Source organism: Eurosta solidaginis, chromosome 4 (genome assembly GCF_040869045.1).
Source record: "Eurosta solidaginis isolate ZX-2024a chromosome 4, ASM4086904v1, whole genome shotgun sequence".
NCBI classification, from domain to species: Eukaryota; Metazoa; Arthropoda; class Insecta; order Diptera; family Tephritidae; genus Eurosta; species Eurosta solidaginis.
In genome coordinates this window covers 104,928,275-104,952,338 of record NC_090322.1, presented here as the reverse complement: position 1 = coordinate 104,952,338, position 24,064 = coordinate 104,928,275, and the positions used below count along the sequence as shown (strand labels likewise).

Genomic DNA, 24,064 nt, shown 5'->3' with positions numbered 1-24,064 from the left:
CCCCATAGGCCGAGATACAGTAAGTACCTTCCGACCCTGTGTTGGTATATTCGGATTCTAACTCTGCAAAATTCTCAGCGTATCCTCCGACTTCATCACGCATGGTATCCATATTTAAACGTTTGGTACCGTGGGGATCTGCGCTTTATCCAACACATCAAACCGCGCGTTCGTGCCTTGCCTTTGGAGGTTTGGAACCACTTCCTCCAGCCACCGCAAGCTTGCGATCTTGTCGCACGCTATTATATTCACTCCGTCGAACAGTGGCACATCGCCACTTTTACAGTCGTCTCTCTGACTTGCAGCTTTCGAGGTAGTAACTACCTCGCTATTGGGGCTCTGTCCTACAGCTTTAGGCCTACTTGTCTTGTCCATGCGGCTGATTTGCCTCGCAGCGCCGGGACTGAGTCCGATTGCAATACCGAGGGCCTTCCGCAGCAAACCTCTTGAACTGCCTTTGACCTACTTCTACCTGGTCACGAGCAAATCAAGGTTGTAAGGATGTCAAAAACTGTAACATCCTCAGGCGTATGGAAAATGGTCTCTTATTTCTTTGTAAGTTTGTTTGAAACAGCTTCTCTCATATCTGAGTAATGAAGTTGAAAAAATTATTTTACAAAATTTAATGCGATTTTGGAAATAATTTTTCACATTCATAATAAAATAAAAATATGTCATTAGCTATTTGCATTTAAAATTCAGTGGAGCGTCCGAACAGCAAATGTAGATCTCTATAATGTAGCTATGTGTCGCTTTCAGAAAATATGTGGATATAGTTCTACGAATGTCGTTTATAACAAAAGAAAATTTTCTGACCCAATTCCTGATATTGTATTAATACCCAAAAAAGTATGCCAGGATGGAACGTTCGTAACGTTGGAAACTCCCATAAACATTAGGATGACCCTTTTTCCCCAAAATATTACGATTCTCAATCACACCGCAGATTTATTGGAATATGTATGCGAAAAATTTTGGGCTAATCAAAAACAGATTTAGAGATTGCCCAAGGGCTTTTTTTTACATTTCTTGGTTCTACCCGATCCATTCATTGAGGTCGGAATGGCCCCTTACTTGTTATCATGGTTCACCTATATGATTGGCTCATCTCTACAGCTACAACATACCTTTGTTCACATTGTCAAAATCTGCGTGTTGGTGTTAGGCGAAAGGAATGGAGAGAAAACATAAAATTTTGCTATTCTTGGGTGTTGTAGGAAAATTATGCGCCAAATTAGATACATTTACTAAACACATAACTAAAGTGTTGTGAAACTATCTCTAAATAAAAAATTTACCAAGATCGTGGGTTTGAATCCAGCTCAACGCCTAACAAAAATTATTTTATCATTATTATTGTTATGATACATTTTTTCTTATGGTTATAGCAGCGGAGCCTAAACGTTGCCGATGAAGGAATTTAGCAGTTCCCGAAATGGATCTATACAACGAGCTTAGGCAGTTGTCTACATTTTTTTCTTTCTTCTATTCTAATTTAAAAAATTTTTCAATTAAAAAAAATTTATCATAACAATAATAATGATAAAATAATTATTGTTAGGCCTTAAGCTCAATTCAAACCCACGATCTTACAAATCAGCAGGCGGATATAACAACAAAAATTGTTAAAAAATTTACCACCACAGCAGTAAATAATTGTCAATATGGTGGTAACAGATTGCGTTTGCTATCTCCTTCTGACAATCCCTATGCCAATGAAATGAAAAAAATAAAATCAGCTGATAAGATGAGCCAACCATATAATTGAGCCATGCTTGTTATCAAAAACTTCAAAGAAATATAAAAATGAAAAAATTTGTCACATAACAAAATATTTTCGATTAGATCTACGCTCTTATTGGTTATTATCCATTAAATATATGACTAGAAAAACTAATATAATGTTTGCCATTATCGTTCTAGGATATTAGGTTAGTTTGAACTGGCCGGTCAATAAGACCTCACATGGACTGAATGTGTCCGTAATAATACCAGAATTTGTTTGACGACCAAACTTAAGAACGCCAATCAGGTGGCAGGACTTATGTTATAGCTTAACTGCGCCCTATAGACTAGAAGTTTTCTAGGACCTAACTTGAGTGCTGCCTCGAGATCTGGACACTCTGGCACCCTAATAGCTGGAGCCTTGACCTGGTGAGTGCAGGCCACGAACGCAGAACGTGCTCAACCGTTTCTTTCTACAGCTCGCTATAAGTTTTGCGAGGACCTAGCTTCATTGCTACCTCGAGATCTGGACACTCTGCCACCCATAATAGCAGGAGCCTCGACCTGGTGAGTGCAGGCCACGATCGCAGAACGTGCTCAACCGTTTCTTCCTGCAGCTCGCACTTTCTACATCTGCTGTTACTGACGAGGCTTAACTTATTAGCATGTGACGCCAGAAGGCCATGAGCCGCTTTGTGAGTCTAATATTGTAGGATTTGCACATAATCTTAGAAATTTCGCAGCCCCGCGCTTCTGCCCACGCCATTCCTGCTTGTGGATCATATGCACCTGTCCCCTTATGATTTCTTGGTTGGGAAGTTTAGCATCGATTTTGCGAACTCAAAGGCCTTTTCCTTACCCTCTATCCCTTTATGACCGGGAAGCCCGTACAGTCCGGCCTGACCGCAGTTTTTCAATGCTTATTTTAATTACAGGACACTTATTGATGAAGTACTGTGTGAGATTATTGCCATAATCGCTGACTCACTATCAATATATGTATATATTTCTGCTGCTTTCTTCACGGCTATAATTCTGCCAGAGAGACGCTACAGTAATCTGGTGGCCTGTAAGATCAACTTATTTCTTGATCGGCACAGTAATCAGCAGACCCGACCGCTTCCATTAACTTGGAGCCATCGGTGTACACGTGACTGGTATGTCAAACCATTTCGGCACCTTGGCGCCAACCCTCCCGCTCAATTGTGGGCCCAAATCACTTTCGAAGGTCAGGCACGGGACAACTGCCGTAAATACCCAATAAGAGAGTGTGGGTGATAGGCCCCACGTGCATCCTATCATCTTCTTGCATGCATACAGTGCCGCGGAGGCTTTCTTCGCTCTCTCTTTCGCATGGAGTTTCCACGACAACGTGCTACATTTTTCAAGCGCAGGCTTAGTTCAAACAGGGATCTTATATTTCCTAGTAAATAATATTAAATTGCTTTTTTCCCGTTTGTGGTCCATACAACTCCAGATGTCCAGGCATGTACATCCCGAAGTGCCTGATCCATTAGAGAGCTGATTGTTTTTAAGCATCTGCAGCTTATGATGACTGAAACGTCATCTGCATATGCCGTAAGTTTGACTGGTGCTCCGTCGAACCGCCTAAGCAATTGATTGATAGCCAGCGTCTACAGCATTGGTGATAAAACCACATCCTGTGGTGTCTGTTTACACATTTTGTGGCCTCGCATAGCCTCCTCGCGATGTGATAATTCTACAGCTTAACATGGACCCAATCCAATTTGTTAAGGCCGGATGAACTTCAATCGAGTATAGACTGCTCATGATTGCTCGTTTCGAGACATTGCTGAATGATCCGGAAATGTGCATAAAAACAGCTAGGGCGTATTCCTGGTGTTCCATAGCTGTCTCTATGTTCATGACCACCCTATGTAATGCAGTACTGACTTGCCTTTGGTGCAGACTGACTTGCCTTTGCTGAAGAGAGTAATTCCTCACTCATATTTGATTTTATATACACATCTATTTATCTCTCTGGGGTTTTGAGCAGGAAAGATGCCAAACTAAAAGGCCTGTAGTATTTCGGATGCAGTTAAAAAAACGGAAAAAATACTTTTTCAGTGTAATAAAATATTTCTAGAGTGTTTTTTTTTCGAAAGCCGATCCGTATGCCTTTCCAATGGTTCCAAGATCTTTGAAATCGGTTGACCCATTCCGTAGTTATCACAGGTCAAAGGTACCTATTACCGTCATTTTTCACGCATTTTTCACAACTTTGACACCTTGCCACGCCCACAATTTTTCAAAAATGGAATTTCTAAGAATGATGTTGTGCTTGTATAGGTAAATTGTACCGCTATGCAAAATTTCATCAATATCTGAGGTGGTCGGGTTCAACGCATATCGGTTTTGATATGAAATTCATCATATTGCATTGGAATATTAGGATAATCTAGTGTTGGCTCATCATAATCTAAGAATTGTACCAAGTTATCGTATGGAGTATTCCTTGTGAATGCCGGTTCAGATAGTAAATTATCTCATTCAGATCAATCATATCAGTATAAGTAATCTGAAGCATTAAAATTGATATTATATTTTTTGTAAACTCTGAGTTTAGTTGGATCAAGTATTTTTTCTTGATAGTATAAAATTTGTTTGATAGCTCTATCACGTATGGCTTTTCCATCATCAAATAACATTGTTAATAAAATGTTTTCTGGATGAGCGTAATATGAATTATTTTTGATTACACCATCTACAATATTAAGTAAATTGCGTGGTAGGTATCGTGTCCAACGAATAAACTTTGATAAAAATAGACTGCCATATACAACAGAATTATAGTATTTTACATTGAAATACATTGGCACATAAATTCTAATAATATAAACTGCTAGAGTTTTCAAATTTTCCGATGGTGTATTAGTTGTTGTATATAGACGTAATACCCTGCTTGCTTTGGTTAGCCATCGAGAATGTACAGTTGTTAACATCTGTTTCCAAACGTGTTATAGAAAAAAAAACCGTGAAGGTGTTATGGCTTTTACAGCAGAAAGTCATGAAGAACAACCACGAATGGAGAGCAAAAAAGATTTAAAAAAATAATAACATAACATTACTTAAAATGGTCAATTCTAAGTAAACAAAATAATTTTCTAAATAAATGACATTAAAATTATAAAAATTGTGTTTTTGCTTATTACTTGAAAATATAGGTTTTTTTGTTTGAAATTTTTTTTCTACTAAAACGAGTTCGAAAAAGAAAAACTGTCTGAATGAAAGTTATTGGAAATGTTCTGACTTATTTTAGCTGTAAAGAAAAAAAAATCCATAAGAAATTTGTTAAAAATGATAATATAGTAGTTAAAACTTCATTTTAGGCTAAATTCTCATAATTTAAGCCTCATACTGTACTAAAATTAGATATTAAAACAGATTCTGAAATGTAAATCAAATACCTTTAAAGTAAGCCTAATATGAAATTTTTCCTATAATCTTTCAGGAGCTATGAAGATTTTTTGGCCAAACCCCACATTCATATGGCAAAGTATCTATTTTGCAAAAATCGGCACCTCGAAATCGGACTTAGAGCTATGGTGTCTTCAGCAATTTTTCTTAGAATCATCTGTAGATCACGTTTTTGCTATACTCTTGATGGAAAAAAATGTGACCCACTCTAAGCACAGTTTCAAATTTTATATATATATATACATACACGTATAACTATTAAAGCGTGTCAAGATGTACGGAGGAAAAATTTGAAACTGTGCTCCCGGGCTCTTTGGCAACCTGTAAAAACAGCACAGTTTGATTTTTCTCTTTTTTTTCTATCATATTTTCGACTTCACATTTGCACTGTGGTTAATACTATAAACCTAGTAATTTTCTTATTCAAATAATGTCCCACGAATGATATCTCAAACTATGAAGCTTTCATGCTTTGTAGCTTGCAAATCGTCGATACCTCATGTGCAGCTCTCCATTCAAATACATGGATTGGATTTTAAAGCCTACAAATTCCGTATGCAGCGTCTAGTAGATACGCCTATGAAGATACGCCTCGTGTGCATCTTCCCTAAAACTTATGGCTAAATCACTTGCAAGGTATAACCGTTCTTTTTTTGTTTTATCACAGTTTCATATTTAAAAATCAGTCTTTAAACAAAAGGAAATCAAAAAAATAACAAAATAAAATACTTCAATTTATTTTTGTTTGAGAAGAAAATACATAAATATGTATGTGTTGTGAGTTTCGACTGATATCCGCCAGTCATAAGTATTCTATTTCCGGTAGCTATAGGAAATGCTTCTCGTTTATTAGTAGGTGGTATAGCAAACCTGTACTATGTTAACAGGGCATGTCCAAATAGAGAGCGTGGTTCGACAGCATATGAGCAGTTTCGAAGTTCAAGTTAACAATAACAGAAGTGGGAACAGATGTTAACAGGCACCATAGTCCTGCTACACTGTGGGAGTTTTGTAGGAAAATGTTGCAGAAATTACGTGAGAGATTGCTTATTAAAATAACAGCGTGAAGTTTTCTATTCTATAGGTTTGAAGAGACTAAAAATATAAAAACTATACAAAAGAAAATAGTTCGAAAACAATTTTTTTGGGGAGCCAGTGGCTTAATTGCGGCGGTTACCGAACTTGGAAAAGTATTACAAAAAGTTGGACAAGTCAGTTGCTGAAGGAGTTTAAACATGATCGGTTGTTCGGGAAAAAAGTAAAGAAAAATATATATAAAAATCCCGTCCCGGCACCGCATGAATAGTTAGAAAACTTTAAAAGTTAATAAATCAAAACATAAAAGTGAAACTTTGAAAACTTTCAACAAAAAATTTTTTTTTAAAACTTATCATTTTTAATTTAGACAAGTGAACCGAAAAGTTATACAAAAAAAAAAAAACAAAAAGGTTCGTTTGTTATAAAGGAAATAAAAACTAACTATTTGTATTTGTGGATACAAAAAGTAAGAAATAGCAAAAATCATCTAATTTCGAGGAAAAAAAAGTTAATTAGTTGAAAAAAATGAGTGGTTGGAAGCTTAAATTTTTGAATACAATAATAAGAACGAAACCAAAAATATAAAAAAGATCTAGTTTCGAATCAAAGAAACAACTACAGAAGTGAAGCGAAAAGTTATACAAAAACAGATAAATTCGGAAAGAAAAAAAAATTTTAAATAAAAAAAAAGTATTTATAAGTTCGAAGGCGAGAACAAAAAAATAAGAACAAAACGAAACTAACGTATGTTATTTCGAGAAATATCTACGGAAGTGAACCAACAAGTTATAAAAATAAAAAAACGAAACTTCATAGAAAAAAAAATGATACCAGAAATTTATAAAATCTAAGGAAAAACTCAACACAAGCTAACCAAAAATTTGCATTTGTAAATTTAAGCCTTGCAAAAATCAAAAAAAAAAATATGTATATATTTTTTTGGCGAACTTAGTACAAAAATAATAATGACGAAAGCATTTCACTTGCTGTTTTTAGACGTGAAAATTCTCCAGCAAGAAGCAAATCCTACGAGAGGAAAAAAAATCTTCAATTAAATGAGGCAAGATGGGAAGTTGGAGTCCAAGATATCGCCAGGAGTTTCCAGGTTCAGGAGGCATAGCAGCTAAATATTTTTTTGTAGTTTGTAAGATTTGATAATCTAAAAAGTAAAAGATGAATGTAAGGTCGCAGTGGGTGAGTGAGCGAATCGAAAAGCCCAAGAAAATGTACCACTAGAGAAAAAATGGGTGTTGTTAGAAAAAGGTGTTAAATAAAAAGGTAATCCGAATACAACCGACTCATCAGATGTTGCCGAAATATCAGGGGAAAATTTAAAGTGTTGGAATTGCGAAGTGTTAGGCCATAGGTATCAAGATTGCACCAACCCAGTGCGAAGATTATTTTTTTATGAATGTGGGAAACCAGACACGTAAAAACCTACATGCCCAAAATGTAATCGGGGTGCGGAAACGCGAATCAGGATGTCCGCAGAAGGGGATATCCGAACCACCAGCCTCTGATGTAAATAATAGCACAAGTCTCGCGAACTCCAACGACATGATTCCCAAAGCATCTTGCCAGCCTAAATTAACTCCCATAAGACCTTTCCATGTCCGGTTAGCCGAGTACAACCAGCATCGCGCTGAAATTTTCTCTGCTTCACCAAAAATTGTATCTCGTTCGGCACGAATGAAGAATTTCTGGCCTAAAAAGAGGCGTTTACGAAAATTTACCATCTCAGCCATTGTGTACAAAATCTCTGATATTAGGCCTTATATACAAATTAACATTAAAGCTGAAAACGTGTTAGCATTACTAGATAGCGGCGCGAATAAAAGCGTGATAGGTGGCCAGTTGGCGTGATAGGTGGCCAGTTGGCCAAAACCATTTTAGAGCAGAATTCCACTTCCGCAGCCTTTAGTGCCTATGTGACAGCGACAACAAATAAGTGGTATAATAACTGTAGCCGTTAACTATAATGGTCAAATTAAACACATACAATTTTAAATAGTCCCATCTATAACTCAATCAGCCATTTGTGGTATGGATTTTTGGAATGAGTTCGATATAAAAGTAAAGATTGAAACCAAATGCGGTCACATAAATACATTAGAAACTAATTCCGAGGGAGTGGCGTCTCTGAATACCCAGCAACAAAAGCAACTAGATATTGTAATAGAATCATTTCCTAACTTCGAGAGAGAGGGGCTGGGATTAACCAATTTAGTGGAGCATGTCATAGATACAGGACATGCAAAACCCATAAAGCAGAGATTTTATCCGATATCTCCAGCTGTAGAGAAAATGCTATGCCAGGAAATAGATAGAATGTTGGAACTAGGAGTGATAGAAGAAGCTCCAAGTTCAGCGTGGTCTTCACCTGGAGTGTTAATTGTCAAACCTGGAAAGGTTCGGTTCTGCTTAGATTCGCGCAAATTAAACGAGGTAACGTTAAAGGATGCATATCCTATTCCAATTATTGAGGGATTGCTAAGTAGGCTTCCTCCCATGCATTATATTTCCAAGATCGACTTGAAAGATGCTTTCTGGCAAATTGGTCTTGAAAAGCTATCACGGGAAAAGACTGCCTTTACCGTTCCTAACAGGCCACTGTACCAATTCAAAAGGATGCCTGTTGGATTGTGCAACGCACCACAAACTATGTGTAGACTCATGGATAAAGTGATACGATATAACTTGAAAAATCACGTTTTCGTATACTTGGATGATTTATTAGTAGTGTCATCTTCATTTAATGAACATTTGGTTCACTTGTCCGAAGTCTCCGCATTATTGCGAAAGGCTGGCTTGACCATTAATATTCGAAAGAGTAAATTTTGTCTAAGCCAAGTCAACTGTTTAGGTTTTGTAGTGGGGAACGGATCTCTCCAGGTAGACAAAGAAGAGATTTCTGCGATTCAGACATATCCTACCCCAAAGAGTGTACGCCAATTTCGGAAATTCCTTGGCATGACCGGATGGTATAGAAGATTTATCGATGATTATGGTTCAACTACGTTTCATTTAACCGAGTTACACTCAAAGAAAAACAGCTTGTGTGGAATTCAGAGGCCCAGCAAGCATTTGAGGACTTCAAAGAAAAATTGACTTCAACACCTATATTAATACACCCTAACTCTAACAAACCTTTTATTTTACAATTTGATGCTAGTCAAGTAGGAGTAGGAGCATGTTTGCTACAGGAAGACATGTCACAGAATCTGAACAAAGCGCAGCGGAATTATTCAGTGACAGAGCTTGAGTGTCTAGCCGTTGTTCTTGCAATAAAAAAGTTTAGAATGTATATAGAAGGGACTGAATTCAGGGTTGTGACCGATCATGCTAGTTTGCGTTGGCTCATGCAACAAAGGGATCTTAGCGGGAGACTAGCGAGGTGGGCCATAAAACTGCAAGGCTTCAACTTTTCAATTGAGCACAAAAAAGGAAGTGAGAACGTAATCGCGGATGCCCTGTCTCGAATGTATGAGGACGTGCCAGAATCCCTTTGTAATCCCGAAAGTAATGTAATAGAACTTCCAGTCCTACCGGAAATTGATTTAGGCTCCGATGCCTTGAATATGAGGAGTTAAAGCTTCGGTTTCAGTCCTCAAATTTGCCGGACTTCCAAGTCATTGATGGGTACATTTATCATCGTACCGAATTCGCAACTGGAAACAGCGATACCGATGACAATGCTTGGAAATTATATGTGCCTACAGAATTACGTCCAAATTTGATTTCTGCTGCCCACGAGCAAAAACTGTAGAACGTGTTAGACGTCGGTTCTATTGGCCCGGCATGCTCATACAGATACGCGAATATGTACTAAACTGCGAGAGCTGTCAAACGTCGAAAACACCCTCAAAGCCATTAACACCACCAATGGGTCAGCAAATTGGTTCAGAGAGGCCTTTTCAAATTTTATATATGGATCTGATAGGACCATTTCCGCGTTCCAAAAAGGGTAACATTGGCTTGCTAATTGTACTTGATCATATATTTGAATATTTGAAAGAGAATATTTTTGATTGTTTTGGTATTCCCGAAAGTGGCGTAACCGACAATGGTAGCCAGTTTAAAAGTAAAGAGTTTGAGCATTTTTTGCAAAAATATCGTGTTTCCCACATCACAACAGCTGTTTATTCCCCTCAGTCTAATGCCTCTGAGCGAGTTAACAGATCCATCAACGAAGCCCTAAGAAGTTATGTACGAAAAGATCAGCAAGATTGGGATGAATTTATCAGCGGCATTAATTGTGCGCTCCGAAACAGCTTGCACGAATCTTTAGGTTAGGTATACGCCGTGTTTCGCAGTGTTTGGACAGCACATGATTACACACGCCGCTGATTATAAGCTTCTGCGGAATCTGAGTCTACTTAGTGACAATACGGTAAAACTGGAGCGTAGCGACAATTTTCAGTTAATACGGGAAGTAATAAAGAAAAATCTGGAGACAGCTCATCTCCGAAACGCCAACTCGTATAATCTACGCAGTCGGGTTAGGAGTTTTCAAGTAGGTCAAATAGTAACGCGTCGAAACTTTGCACAGAGCAATCTAATCAAAAACTTTAATGCTAAGCTAGCACCTACTGGAGTAAAAGCGTGGCTTAAGGCCGTGAAGGGAAATTGCTATTACCTTTTAGAAGACCTAGATGGCAGAGTCGTAGGAGCATATCATGCAAAAGATTTGTGGTAATTAGTCGCAGTTATAATATCATTTTTGAACTCTTCCTGGTATGCTGATTTTATACTCAAAGATTACAAATCTAGTGCCTTCAGACCGCTTTCTCTCTGTGTATTCATATCAACAGGAGCAAACGATCTGTGTTATGAGGTTCGACTGATTTCCGCCAGTCATAAGTATTCTATTTCCGGTAGCCATGGGAAATGCTTCTCGTTTATTAATAGGTGGTATAGCAAACCTGTAGTATGTTAACAGGGCATGTCCAAATAGAGAGCGTGGTTTAACGGTATATGAGCAGTTTCGAAGTTCAAGTTAATGTTACACTAATGATTTCGAACATAAATTCTAATAACAGAAGTGGGAACAGATGTTAACATGCATCATAACAGCAGGACTTAAACTGTGCGAGTTTTGTAGGAAAAAGTTGCAGAAGTTCGTGAGAGTTTGCTTATTAAAATATCAGCGTGAAGTATGGGAGTAAAATATAAATTCTGTAGGTTTGAAGAGACTAAAAATATAAAAACTATACAAAAGAAAATAGTTCGAAAATATTTTTTTGGAGAGCCAGCGGCTTAATTGCGGCGGTTACCGAACTTGGAAAAGTATTACAAAAAGTTGGACAAGTCAGTTACTGAAGGAGTTTAAACATGATGGTTGTTCGGGAAAAAAGTAAAGAAAAATATATATAAAAATCCCGTCCCGGCACCGCGTGAATATTTAGAAAACTTTAAAAGTTAATAAATTAAAACTTACACAGTGAAACTTTGAAACCTTACAACAAAAAATGTTTGTTTAAAATTTATCATTTTTAATTTATACAAGTGAACCGAAAAGTTATAAAAAAAAAAAACAGGTTCAGTTGTTATAAAGGAAATAAAAACTAACTATTTGTATTTGTGGATACAAAAAGTAAGAAATAGCAAAATCATCTAATTTCGAGGAAAAAAAGTTAATTAGTTGAAAAAAAAAATGAGTGGTTGGAAGCTTGAATTTTTGAATACAATAATAAGAACGAAACCAAAAATATAAAAAAGATATAGTTTCGAATCAAAAAAACAACTACAGAAGTGAAGCGAAAACTATTACAGAAGTACAAAAACAGATAAATTCGGAAAGACAAAAAAAATGTTTAAATAAAAAAAAAATAATTATTTGTAAGTTCGAAGGCGAGAACAAAAAAATAAGAACAAAACGAAACTAACGTATGTTATTTCGAGAAATATCTACGGAAGTGAACCAACAAGTTATAAAAATAAAAAATGGAACTTCATAGAAAAAAAAAAAAAATATACCAGAAATTATCTTCTGATTATTTTCGGCCTTAGATTTATAAATTTTAAATATTTAACGAGCTCGAGGCCATATACATATATATTCAGATTAAAACCCGGATAGATTATATATATATGTATATATTTCAGATTGAGGTCGAAATATCGACTAAATAAAATTTAACATATATACATATATAAAATCTATCCGGGTTTTAATCTGAATATATATGTATTAGGCCTCGAGCTCGTTAAATATTTAAGATTAATATACCAGAAATTTATAAAATCTAAGGAAAAAACTCAACACTTGTTAACAAAAATTTGCACTTGTAAATTTAAGCCTTGCAAAAATCAAAAAAAAATATATATATATATATTTTTTTGGCGGACTTAGTACAAAAATAATAATGACGAAAGCATTTCACTTGCTGTTTTTAGACGTGAAAATTCTCCAGCAAGAAGAAAATCCTACGAGAGGAAAAAAATCTTCAATTAAATGAGGCAAGATGGGAAGTTGGAGTCCAAGATATCGCCAGGAGTTTCCAGGTTCAGGAGGCATAGCGGCTAAATATTTTTTTTGTAGTTTGTAGGATTTGATAATCTGAAAAGCAAAGATAAAACATATGTAGGCTCTTAGACTCTCTAATATAAAAAAAAAATAAAAAAATCTATAAAGAAAATTTTTGTATTGTGAAAAGAGGAATGTAAGGTCGCACTGGGTGGGTGAGCGAATCGAAAAGCCCAATAAAACATACCACTAGAGAAAAAATGGGTGTTGTTAGAAAAAAGTGTTAAATAAAAAGTGATTTGTTTTTCTAAATTCCTAAAATCTAGCTTCAACCGACAGTACTCCATCAACTGGCCAGGGGAAGGAGGATGAATCGGTAAGTGCCTTATCTTTTGACACTTGTACGTATAACAGGCTTGTTAATTATTGATTAACCAAAAAAAAAGGAAAAACAAAAAGGTTATTATTATTAATTCATTTGTTTGAATCGAATCATTTATTAATTGAGTAAGGGCGATGAAATTAGCTAATCCAATTAGCTGGTTTCTTTGCTAAATCGTTCTAAAATTATTTAATTTTTACATTTTTCTTGTGCGATGAATATTGGACTCATAGTTTTCTTTTCATTAAAATGATTACCTTAATGAAAAGAAAAAGTAAGTTATCATAGTAAAAATTAACCGGTCCGTATATCTGTTTTAATATCTATACAGCAATTCATGTTTTTATTTGAACCTCGCCACAAAATTCTACTAAAAATTTTAAGTTAAAAAATAGTACAAAAAAAAATGTATTAATAGTAAATAGTTTTTCTTTTTTTTGAATATTAATAAACTTTTGCGAAAGGAGGTTTTGAATTTCTTTTGTTTGTTTTTTTTGTGCGGCTCTGTTAATTGGGCCATGTAACATCGTTAAATCAGATTATTTTGCAAGAAGGCTATGTTACAGCGTTCACATAATTTCGATTTTCTTGTAAAGATTTTTTTGCTTTCCTCCTCTTAATCTGAAAGAGAATATAAACTACATAAATGTTTTTCTTAACTTATCATTCTCAGATGCTCATTAACTTAAATTTTCTTTCGTTGTTGGCATATCGGAACGATACAAGGTGGCAGCATGGTGACATACCTACAAACATATATAAACATTTCGTGTATTTTGTTTTTGTAAATTCGATGGACAAATGTCAAAATCGTACTACGCCGAAAGTTGATGTATCAAATCAAATAAAAAAAGCTTAAAATCAGTTGTCCCATGCTGCCACCTTGTATCGTTGCGCGATGGTTGTTGGTTCATACTCCATGCACCAACTCAATTAATTGTAAGTATTGTGAGCATATGAGAACGCAACATCGAGTGTGAACATACTGCATATTGAGTGCAAGCGGTGATTCTCGCTCACTCGCAAACTGAGAGCGATGTATAAATATGTTTGAAACTATGTTAAATATAAACTTACAGAGATCTCAGGTTATATGAATTATGTTTAATGTGGGAGAAATAGTATTGAGAAATAACATTATTTTTTTTTTTTAATTAGTAGTAGGGTAATAAGAGAATTTGTATAATGAGCGACTTTTTTCAATTGTATTTAGTGAGGAAATCTCAAATTAACATTTTTGACTAATGATAAGAGATAAGAAGAATTTTGGAGAATGTAAAGAAATCATAGAAACCAGAGAAATGTCTTTTATCAAGAGAATTAACTTAAACATGCTTTTGTAGATTTGATAACTTAATTTTGAATTGAGAGACTTCGAAATAAAACGAAATATTGAGAACTCGGTTTCGATAAACATATTCAAATGTAAGTTAACATATATGATGTAAGAAACAGTTTAGGTAGGTTAACATATATGTACATTAGGGCGGGTCGATTTAAAAATCGCTCATTGCTCTGCGAAAGTCGTGTTCTAGGGATCAAAATAAGAAACTTTGCCGAAGGAACCATTCCTCTAAAACGAATACTGATGCCCCCCCCCCCCCCCCTTTCGATTATTTCGGATTTGAACCGGTAAACTTTATATCAGTGTAAGTTTTTTTGCATGCTTTGGGCGGCGAAATAGATGACATTGGCTAATGTCGAAGTCATACCCGATCAAAGCTTTGATAAAACCTTATAGTGGTTTCCGTAAATTTATATCGGACATCGTTAGAGATTTTTTCTACTGGGTTACCTTGGTAGATTACTCACGAATTGTACCGCTTGATAATTTTTTTGGATTAAGTGGCCAAGAGGTTGCTTTAGTTGATGACTAGACTCTCATCACTTTTTCGAACTTGAAATCGCAGCCATTAAATCATTAAATGTTGCACTGTCATTTAGTTGCAAGGTTGGTTTCAACCGGTAGTACGTACATACATGTACTGAAGTCCATGTAAGACCCCGATGCCACAAATATGTTATCACGGTAATAATTTTTTTTTGCAAAAAGACAAGAAAACACTACTTATATAAAGAAATAAAATCAAAATAAGTAAACGTATAATAAATCTAAGATACGTACACCTAAAACGATCTACACTAAACAAATAAACGGTGTGCATATCTACTATTGCACAACGTTTGAAATAAGTAAATCGACTCGTTTTCAAGCAAGGTGATAAATGGATTGGATTTTTTTGGAAATAACATACTTATAACCAAATAACTACAAATACGAATAACTAAAAACATATATAATTATAAACACAAACAAATACAAACACTAGAAATTAATTAATAAATAAATTAATTAATGGCGGTGAGACATAGCAATGAGGAATTGAATTTGACTAACGCAGCCGAAGAAATGATCTGCACCATTTGTAGCGAAGGTGTGACGCAGGATCGTGTTGAGACTCCTTGCAAGCACATATTTCACAAATCATGTTTAGGTAGGTGGATAGATACGAATGCCTCATGTCCTTCTTGCAGGGAACCAGTCACTATGTCCGATCTACAAAGCCGAACTGGCGTAGCGGGGGTGACAGCCTCACCAGAAACTACTTCATTCCGAGCCAGAGGAGGAGCTATATCCCGAAATAGAGTAGCGACTCGATCAATAACACAGGCACTTCGAACCACTGGCACTGATTTAAATAGACCGAACGCATATAGTTAACCTAGATACGACCACAGATTGCCTGCTACTGCTCCTATGTCAACCAGTAATGTAGATTATTCTAGAGTTCGAAAAACGATTGAGGAATCTTTGACTGGCTTTCGCGAGCAAGTAACCGCCTAAATCGGTAGTGATTTGAGCACCCTATTGGGACAATTAAATGTAGGAGAGAATCGCTATCGCCAATCCACTCAAGAATCCCCAAGGCGGCCGGAGGAAATGCCACTTAATCAGGAGGAGGAGCCCAACCGACCATACCGTGATAGTGAACCTCTGCCCCTGAGGAGCAATTTTCAGGCTAAGATCTCTAGCATGATTTCACTGGTAAGCCAAATGATATGTCGGTGGAGGATTTTATATATCGAGTTAATGCGTTAACACGTCAACCTTTGAACGGAGATTTTAATGTATTATGTCGATATGTCCACATGCTTTTTGCAGATAATGCGGAACCTTGGTTTTGAAGGCATCACCGGCACACAGATCAACTAAATTGGGAGGAGATTTGTGAAGGATTAAGACAAAAATATAAGGACCAGTTGAGCGACTACGACCCGAAAGAAAATATACATAGAGGAAAACAGAGAACCAACGAACCATTTGACCAATTTTAGACGAGTTTCTAACCATGAATGATAGGCTTCGAATTCCCATGACAGATCGGGAGCTTATAGAAACAATGATTAGGAATTTAAAACCCGACCTTAGATATGAGCTTTTGCATTTGGACAACCGACTTATCTATGCTTCGAAGAGAATGTCACAGGCATGAGCACTTCATGGCTAATTTCATTAATAGTGCTCCTATTCGAAACTTCCCCACTAGAAGAAACATATTTGAAATTGCTGAGGAAATTCAGGAGCGCGGTAATCCGAATACAACCGACTCATCAGATGTTGCCGAAATATCAGCGGAAAATTTAAAGTGTTGGAATTGCGAAGTGTTAGGCCATAGGTATCAAGATTGCACCAACCCAGTGCGAAGAATATTTTGTTATGGATATGGGAAACCAGACACGTAAAAACCTACATGCCCAAAATGTAATCGGGGTGCGGAAACGCGAATCAGGATGTCCGCAGAAGGGGATATCCGAACCACCAGCCTCTGATGTAAATAATAGCACAAGTCTCGCGAACTCCAACGACATGATTCCCAAAGCATCTTGGCAGCCTAAATTAACTCCCATAAGACATTTCCATGTCCGGTTAGCCGAGTACAACCAGCATCGCGCTGAAATTTTCTCAGCTTCACCAAAAATTGTATCTCGTTCGGCACGACGAATGAAGAATTTCTGGCCTAAAAAGAGGCGTTTACGAAAATTTACCATCTCAGCCATTGTGTACAAAATCTCTGATATTAGGCCTTATATACAAATTAACATTAAAGCTGAAAATGTGTTAGCATTACTAGATAGCGGCGCGAATAAAAGCGTGATAGGTGGCCAGTTGGCCAAAACCATTTTAGAGCAGAATTCCACTTCCGCAGCCTTTAGTGCCTATGTGACAGCGACAACAAATAAGTGGTATAATAACTGTAGCCGTTAACTATAATGGTCAAATTAAACACATACAATTTTAAATATTCCCATCTATAACTCAATCAGCCATTTGTGGTATGGATTTTTGGAATGAGTTCGATATAAAAGTAAAGATTGAAACCCAATGCGGTCACATAAATACATTAGAAACTAATTCCGAGGGAGTGGCGTCTCTGAATACCCAGCAACAAAAGCAACTAGATATTGTAATAGAATCATTTCCTAACTTCGAGAGAGAGGGGCTGGGATTAACCAATTTAGTGGAGCATGTCATAGATACAGGACATGCAAAACCCATAAAGCAGAGATTTTATCCGATATCTCTAGCCGTAGTGAAAAAGTATGCCAGGAAATAGATAGAATGTTGGAACTAGGAGTGATAGAAGAAGCTCCAAGTTCAGCGTGGTCTTCACCTGGAGTGTTAATTGTCAAACCTGGAAAGGTTCGGTTCTGCTTAGATTCGCGCAAATTAAACGAGGTAACGTTAAAGGATGCATATCCTATTCCAATTATTGAGGGATTGCTAAGTAGGCTTCCTCCCATGCATTATATTTCCAAGATCGACTTGAAAGATGCTTTCTGGCAAATTGGGCTTGAAAAGCTATCACGGGAAAAGACTGCCTTTACCGTTCCTAACAGGCCACTGTACCAATTCAAAAGGATGCCTGTTGGATTGTGCAACGCACCACAAACTATGTGTAGACTCATGGATAAAGTGATACGATATAACTTGAAAAATCACGTTTTCGTATACTTGGATGATTTATTAGTAGTGTCGTCTTCATTTAATGAACATTTGGTTCACTTGTCCGAAGTCTCCGCATTATTGCGAAAGGCTGGCTTGACCACTAATATTCGAAAGAGTAAATTTTGCCTAAGCCAAGTCAACTGTTTAGGTTTTGTAGTGGGGAACGGATCTCTCCAGGTAGACAAAGAAAAGATTTCTGCGATTCAGACATATCCTACCCCAAAGAGTGTACGCCAATTTCGGAAATTCCTTGGCATGACCGGATGGTATAGAAGATTTATCGATGATTATGGTTCAACTACGTTTCATTTAACCGAGTTACACTCAAAGAAAAACAGCGTGTGTGGAATTCAGAGGCCCAGCAAGCATTTGAGGACTTCAAAGAAAAATTGACTTCAACACCTATATTAATACACCCTAACTATAACAAACCTTTTATTTTACAATTTGATGCTAGTCAGAGGCCCAGCAAGCATTTGAGGACTTCAAAGAAAAATTGACTTCAACACCTATATTAATACACCCTAACTATAACAAACCTTTTATTTTACAATTTGATGCTAGTCAAGTAGGAGTAGGAGCATGTTTGCTACAGGAAGACATGTCACAGAATCTGAACAAAGCGCAGCGGAATTATTCAGTGACAGAGCTTGAGTGTCTAGCCGTTGTTCTTGCAATAAAAAAGTTTAGAATGTATATAGAAGGGACTGAATTCAGGGTTGTGACCGAACATGCTAGTTTGCGTTGGCTCATGCAACAAAGGGATCTTAGCGGGAGACTAGCGAAGTGGGCCATAAAACTGCAAGGCTTCAACTTTTCAATTGAGCACAAAAAAGGAAGTGAGAACGTAATCGCGGATGCCCTGTCTCGAATGTATGAGGACGTGCCAGAATCCGAAAGTAATGTAATATAACTTCCAGTCCTACCGGAAATTGATTTAGGCTCCGATGCCTTTAACTCGCCTGAATATGAGGAGTTAAAGCTTCGGTTTCAGTCCTCAAATTTGCCGGACTTCCAAGTCATTGATGGGTACATTTATCATCGTACCGAATTCGCAACTGGAAACAGCGATACCGATGACAATGCTTGGAAATTATATGTGCCTACAGAATTACGTCACAATTTGATTTCTGCTGCCCACGAGCAACCATCAGCAGCGCATGGCGGGATAGCAAAAACTGTAGAACATGTTAGACGTCGGTTCTATTGGCTCGGCATGCTCATACAGATACGCGAATATGTACTAAACTGCGAGAGCTGTCAAACGTCGAAAACACCCTCAAAGCCATTAACACCACGAATGGGTCAGAAAATTGGTTCAGATAGGCCTTTTCAAATTTTATATATGGATCTGATAGGACCATTTCCGCGTTCCAAAAAGGGTAACATTGGCTTGCTAATTGTACTTGATCATATATTTGAATATTTGAAAGAGAATATTTTTGATTGTTTTGGTATTCCCGAAAGTGGCGTAACCGACAATGGTAGCCAGTTTAAAAGTAAAGAGTTTGAGCATTTTTTGCAAAAATATGGTGTTTCCCACATCACAACAGCTGTTTATTCCCCTCAGTCTAATGCCTCTGAGCGAGTTAACAGATCCATCAACGAAGCCCTAAGAAGTTATGTACGAAAAGATCAGCGAGATTGGGATGAATTTATCAGCAGCATTAATTGTGCGCTCCGAAACAGCTTGCACGAATCTTTAGGTTAGGTATACGCGTATTTCGCAGTGTTTGGACAGCACATGATTACACACGCCGCTGATTATAAGCTTCTGCGGAATCTGAGTCTACTTAGTGACAATACGGTAAAACTGAAGCGTAGCGACAATTTTCAGTTAATACGGGAAGTAATAAAGAAAAATCTGGAGACAGCTCATCTCCGAAACGCCAACTCGTATAATCTACGCAGTCGGGTTAGGAGTTTTAAAGTAGGTCAAATAGTAACGCGTCGAAACTTGTCGACAAGCTACACCCAAGAGTTCTTGAGAATGACCTCAGATTGAGGTCGATATATCGACTAAATAAAATTTAAAATATATACATATATATAAAATCTATCCGGGTTTTAATCTGAATATATATGTATATGGCCTCGAGCTCGTTAAATATTTAAAACTAATATTCCAGAAATTTATAAAATCTAAGGAAAAAACTCAACACAAGTTAACAAAAATTTGCACTTGTAAATTTATTTGGCGAACTTAGTACAAAAATAATAATGACGAAAGCATTTCACTTGCTGTTTTTAGACGTGAAAATTCTCCAGCAAGAAGAAAATCCTATGAGAGGAAAAAAAATCTTCAATTAAATGAGGCAAGATGGGAAGTTGGAGTCCAAGATATCGCCAGGAGTTTCCAGGTTCAGGAGGCATAGCGGCTAAATATTTTTTTTGTAGTTTGTAGGATTTGATAATCTGAAAAGCAAAGATAAAACATATGTAGGCTCTTAGGCTCTCTAATATAAAAAAAAGAAAAAAAAACTATAAAAAAATTTTTTGTATTGTGAAAAGATGAATATAAGGTCGCAGTGGGTGAGAGAGCGAATCGAAAAGCCCAAGAAAACATACCACTAGAGAAAAAATGGGTGTTGTTAGAAAAAGGTGTTAAATAAAAAGTGATTATGTTTTTCTAAATTCCTAAAATCTAGCTTCAACCGACAGTGCTCCATCAACTGGCCAGGGGAAGGAGGATGAATCGGTAAGTGCCTTATCTTTTGACACATGTACGTATAACAGACCTGTTAATTATTGATTAACCAAAAAAAAAAAAAAAGAAAAAAAAGGTTATTATTATTAATTCATTTGTTTGAATTGGATCATTTATTAATTGAGTAAGGGCGATGAAATTAGCTAATCCAATTAGCTGGTTTCTTTGCTAAATCGTTATAAAATTATTTAATAATGCTGGACTCATAGTTTTCTTTTCGTTAAAATGATTAAGTTAATGAAAAGAAAAAGTAAGTTATACTAAAAATTTTACGTTATAAAAATAGTACAAAAAATGTATTAATAGTAAAGTTTTTCTTTTTTTTTTGAACATTAATAAACTTTTGCGAAAGGAGGGTTTGAATTTCTTTTGTTTTTTTTTTTTTTGCGCTGCTCTGTTAATTGGGCCATGTAACATCGTTAAATCAGATTATGTTGCAAGAAGGCTATGCTACAGCGTTCACATAATTCGATTTTCTGCTAAAGATTTTTTTTGCTTTCCTTCTCTTAATCTGAAAGACAATTTAAACTACATAAATGTTTTTCTTAACTTAGCATGCTTAGCTGCTCATTAACTTAAATTTTTTTCGTTGTTGGTTCATACTCCATGCACCAACTCAATTAATTGTAAGTATTGTGAGCATATGAAAACGCAACTTCGAGTGTGAACATACTGCATCATGAACCAATAAACAGATCCCGCTTTAAAAAATTAGAGAGCAAAAAATCATAGTTAGCCGTGAAATAAATTTTCTCGGCGTGACGTCACGCTTTTGACAACATTTTTCATTACTGATGCAGTGTTCAGACTTTGTTCCAATCTGAGTATTTTGTTCCGCTCTTACCTCCTACTACATTTTTTACTTCAAAGATTTATTTGGGTAGAGTTGAAAACTAAATGGTATAACTACCTAATATCTCTTGGTTGAAGTTTTTATTGTATACGTATGAATAGCTGATGGTTTACAAGTGACGATTGCATGAAATGACGTGAATTCATTGTTTGTGTCTTAAGACGTGTTTGTTCACATTTTACTAACAGTTTTTGTACTTTTTTCCTAAGGAATGAGAAAAGAAGGAGTAACATGTAAGCAGCAAATGTGTTCGGCCGTGATCTGTAAATCCTGCAAAAATTCAATATACAGCACATCTTGAAGTTGTATACAAAAATGAAGCACGTTGAGTTAGTAAGGTTAGCTAACCCTGTTTTGTGATAACAGTCGCTAATTGGGGGCACCAACCGAGGTCAAATCTTCCTCCAACTGTTTCTCCCAACTCAGTGCAGGTTTTCCCTTTCCTCTGTTTACAAAGTGCCGGAGCGTATTCGTTCATCCGCATAACATGCCCTAGCTAGCGAAGCCTTTGGATTTTCAATCGCTGCACTATCGTCATGTCTACGTAAAGCTTATAACTCATCATTATACCTCCTTCGACACTCGTCGTCGACATCACGAATAGAACTATAAACCTTCCGGATAAATTTTCTCTCGAATACTCCAAGAGCCATTTCATCTTCTCTCGACACCTTCCATCATTCCGAGCCATACATCAGGACAGGTATGATGAGTGACTTGTAGAGCGAGAATTTTATTCGTCGAGAGAGGACTTTACTTCTCAATTGCCTAAAGAAGCACTTGTTGGCAAGAGTTATTCTCCGTTTGATTTCTAGGCCGACATTGTTTTTGCTTTTAATGCTGCTTCCCAAATGAACGAAATCCGTCACAGTCTCAAGTTTATATCTGTCAACAGTAACGTAGCTATAAAGGCCACGATGACAGCAAGTACTTCGTCTTGTCCAAATTTACTGCAATACCAACTTTTTTTTGCTTCTTTATCTTCGATTCCATGTTTGAACAGCCCGGCGGGTATCCCGTCATTACTTGACACCTTGTGATTTTTTAGCCGTGATGTTGGATGCCGGGGAGTGTTTTTCATCATCGGCGATCGGGGTATCGGGTTCGTCGTCCCTCACACTTTATACATCAGTTAACAGGTCGCCATTATCGTTCCTACAGGAATCTGCCCCGGTCGTGAAACCTTCTGTCATTAAAAGAGCATGAAATATGTATGGTAAACCGAAAATAATAATAATAATATTTTTTTCGCGATAAATATCCGGGGAGATAGAATGTGGTGTGTTAATGGGAGCATTAATTGGTCATCCTACACGTTTTAGGCCGACTCCATGTGCATCTGATAAGGCAGATAACCTTTTTGCTAAGAAAAATTTTACGGCAAAAACACAATCGAAAGGTTTGCCAAGCCACCAAATCAATTTGATGTTCGCCCGCTTTCAAAAAGGAAGAAAAAATATACTCCGAAAATTTAATTTTTACTCCGACGTAGTCGTTTGCTCAGGTAACAGTTTTAAATACTCCGATCACTGGTAGCAAAACATAAGAGAAATGTAACAAATAGAAAAATTTCAAAGGCGCTACGTCATCAAACTTTTTTTTCAAATTCTTTTACAAATACAACAATTCCGGAATGCGGGATCTTGGCTCATTCGATTATGATACTGCATATTGAGTGCAAGCGGTCATTCTCGCTCACTCGCAAACTGAGAGCGATGTATAAATATGTTTGAAACTAGGTTAAATATAAACTTACAGAGATCTCAGGTTATATGAATTATGTTAAATATGGGAGAAATAGTATTGAGAAATAGCATTGTTTTTTTTTTTTAATTAGTAGTAGGATAATAAGAGAATTTGTATAATGAGTGACTTTTTTCAATTGTATTTAGTGAGGAAATCTCAAATTAACATTTTTGACTAATGATAAGAGATAAGAAGAATTTTGGAGAATGTAAAGAAATCATAGAAACCAGAGAAATGTCTTTTATCAAGAGAATTAACTTAAACATGGGTTTGTAGATTTGATAACTTAATTTTGAATTGAGAGTCTTCGAAATAAAATGAAATATTGCGAATTCGGTTTCGATAAGCATGTTCAAATGTAAGCTAATATATATGATGTAAGGAACAGTTTAGGTAGGTTAACATATATGTACATATACATAAATAGATATCGCACAAAATAATAAACGAAAACAAAAATAAAAATTCAAGTTTAGCGTAGTAGTAGATATAGAAAAAAATGAAATGTATGATTGAACATACTTTAATTAAAATTTAAGGATTTGTGAAAGACAAAAAGGAAGGTTTAACTTCTATTGGATATTTGTGGTAGGGGCAATGGTGAGTATGTTTGGGCTAAGAGATCAAATTTTACCATTCTTTTAGCAGGTTGGGTGGGTGTAGACGGAAGGGCAACGACAGCTTGCCTTCCACATCTGCCG

General features: G+C 36.4%; 1 protein-coding gene across 14 annotated transcripts in view; it reads left to right on the top strand.

The window, feature by feature from the left end:
- Positions 1 to 24,064, top strand: part of Tomosyn (syntaxin-binding protein tomosyn) — an 835,312-nt gene that overhangs the window by 440,020 nt on the left and 371,228 nt on the right. The gene's annotated exons all lie outside the window — the stretch shown is intronic.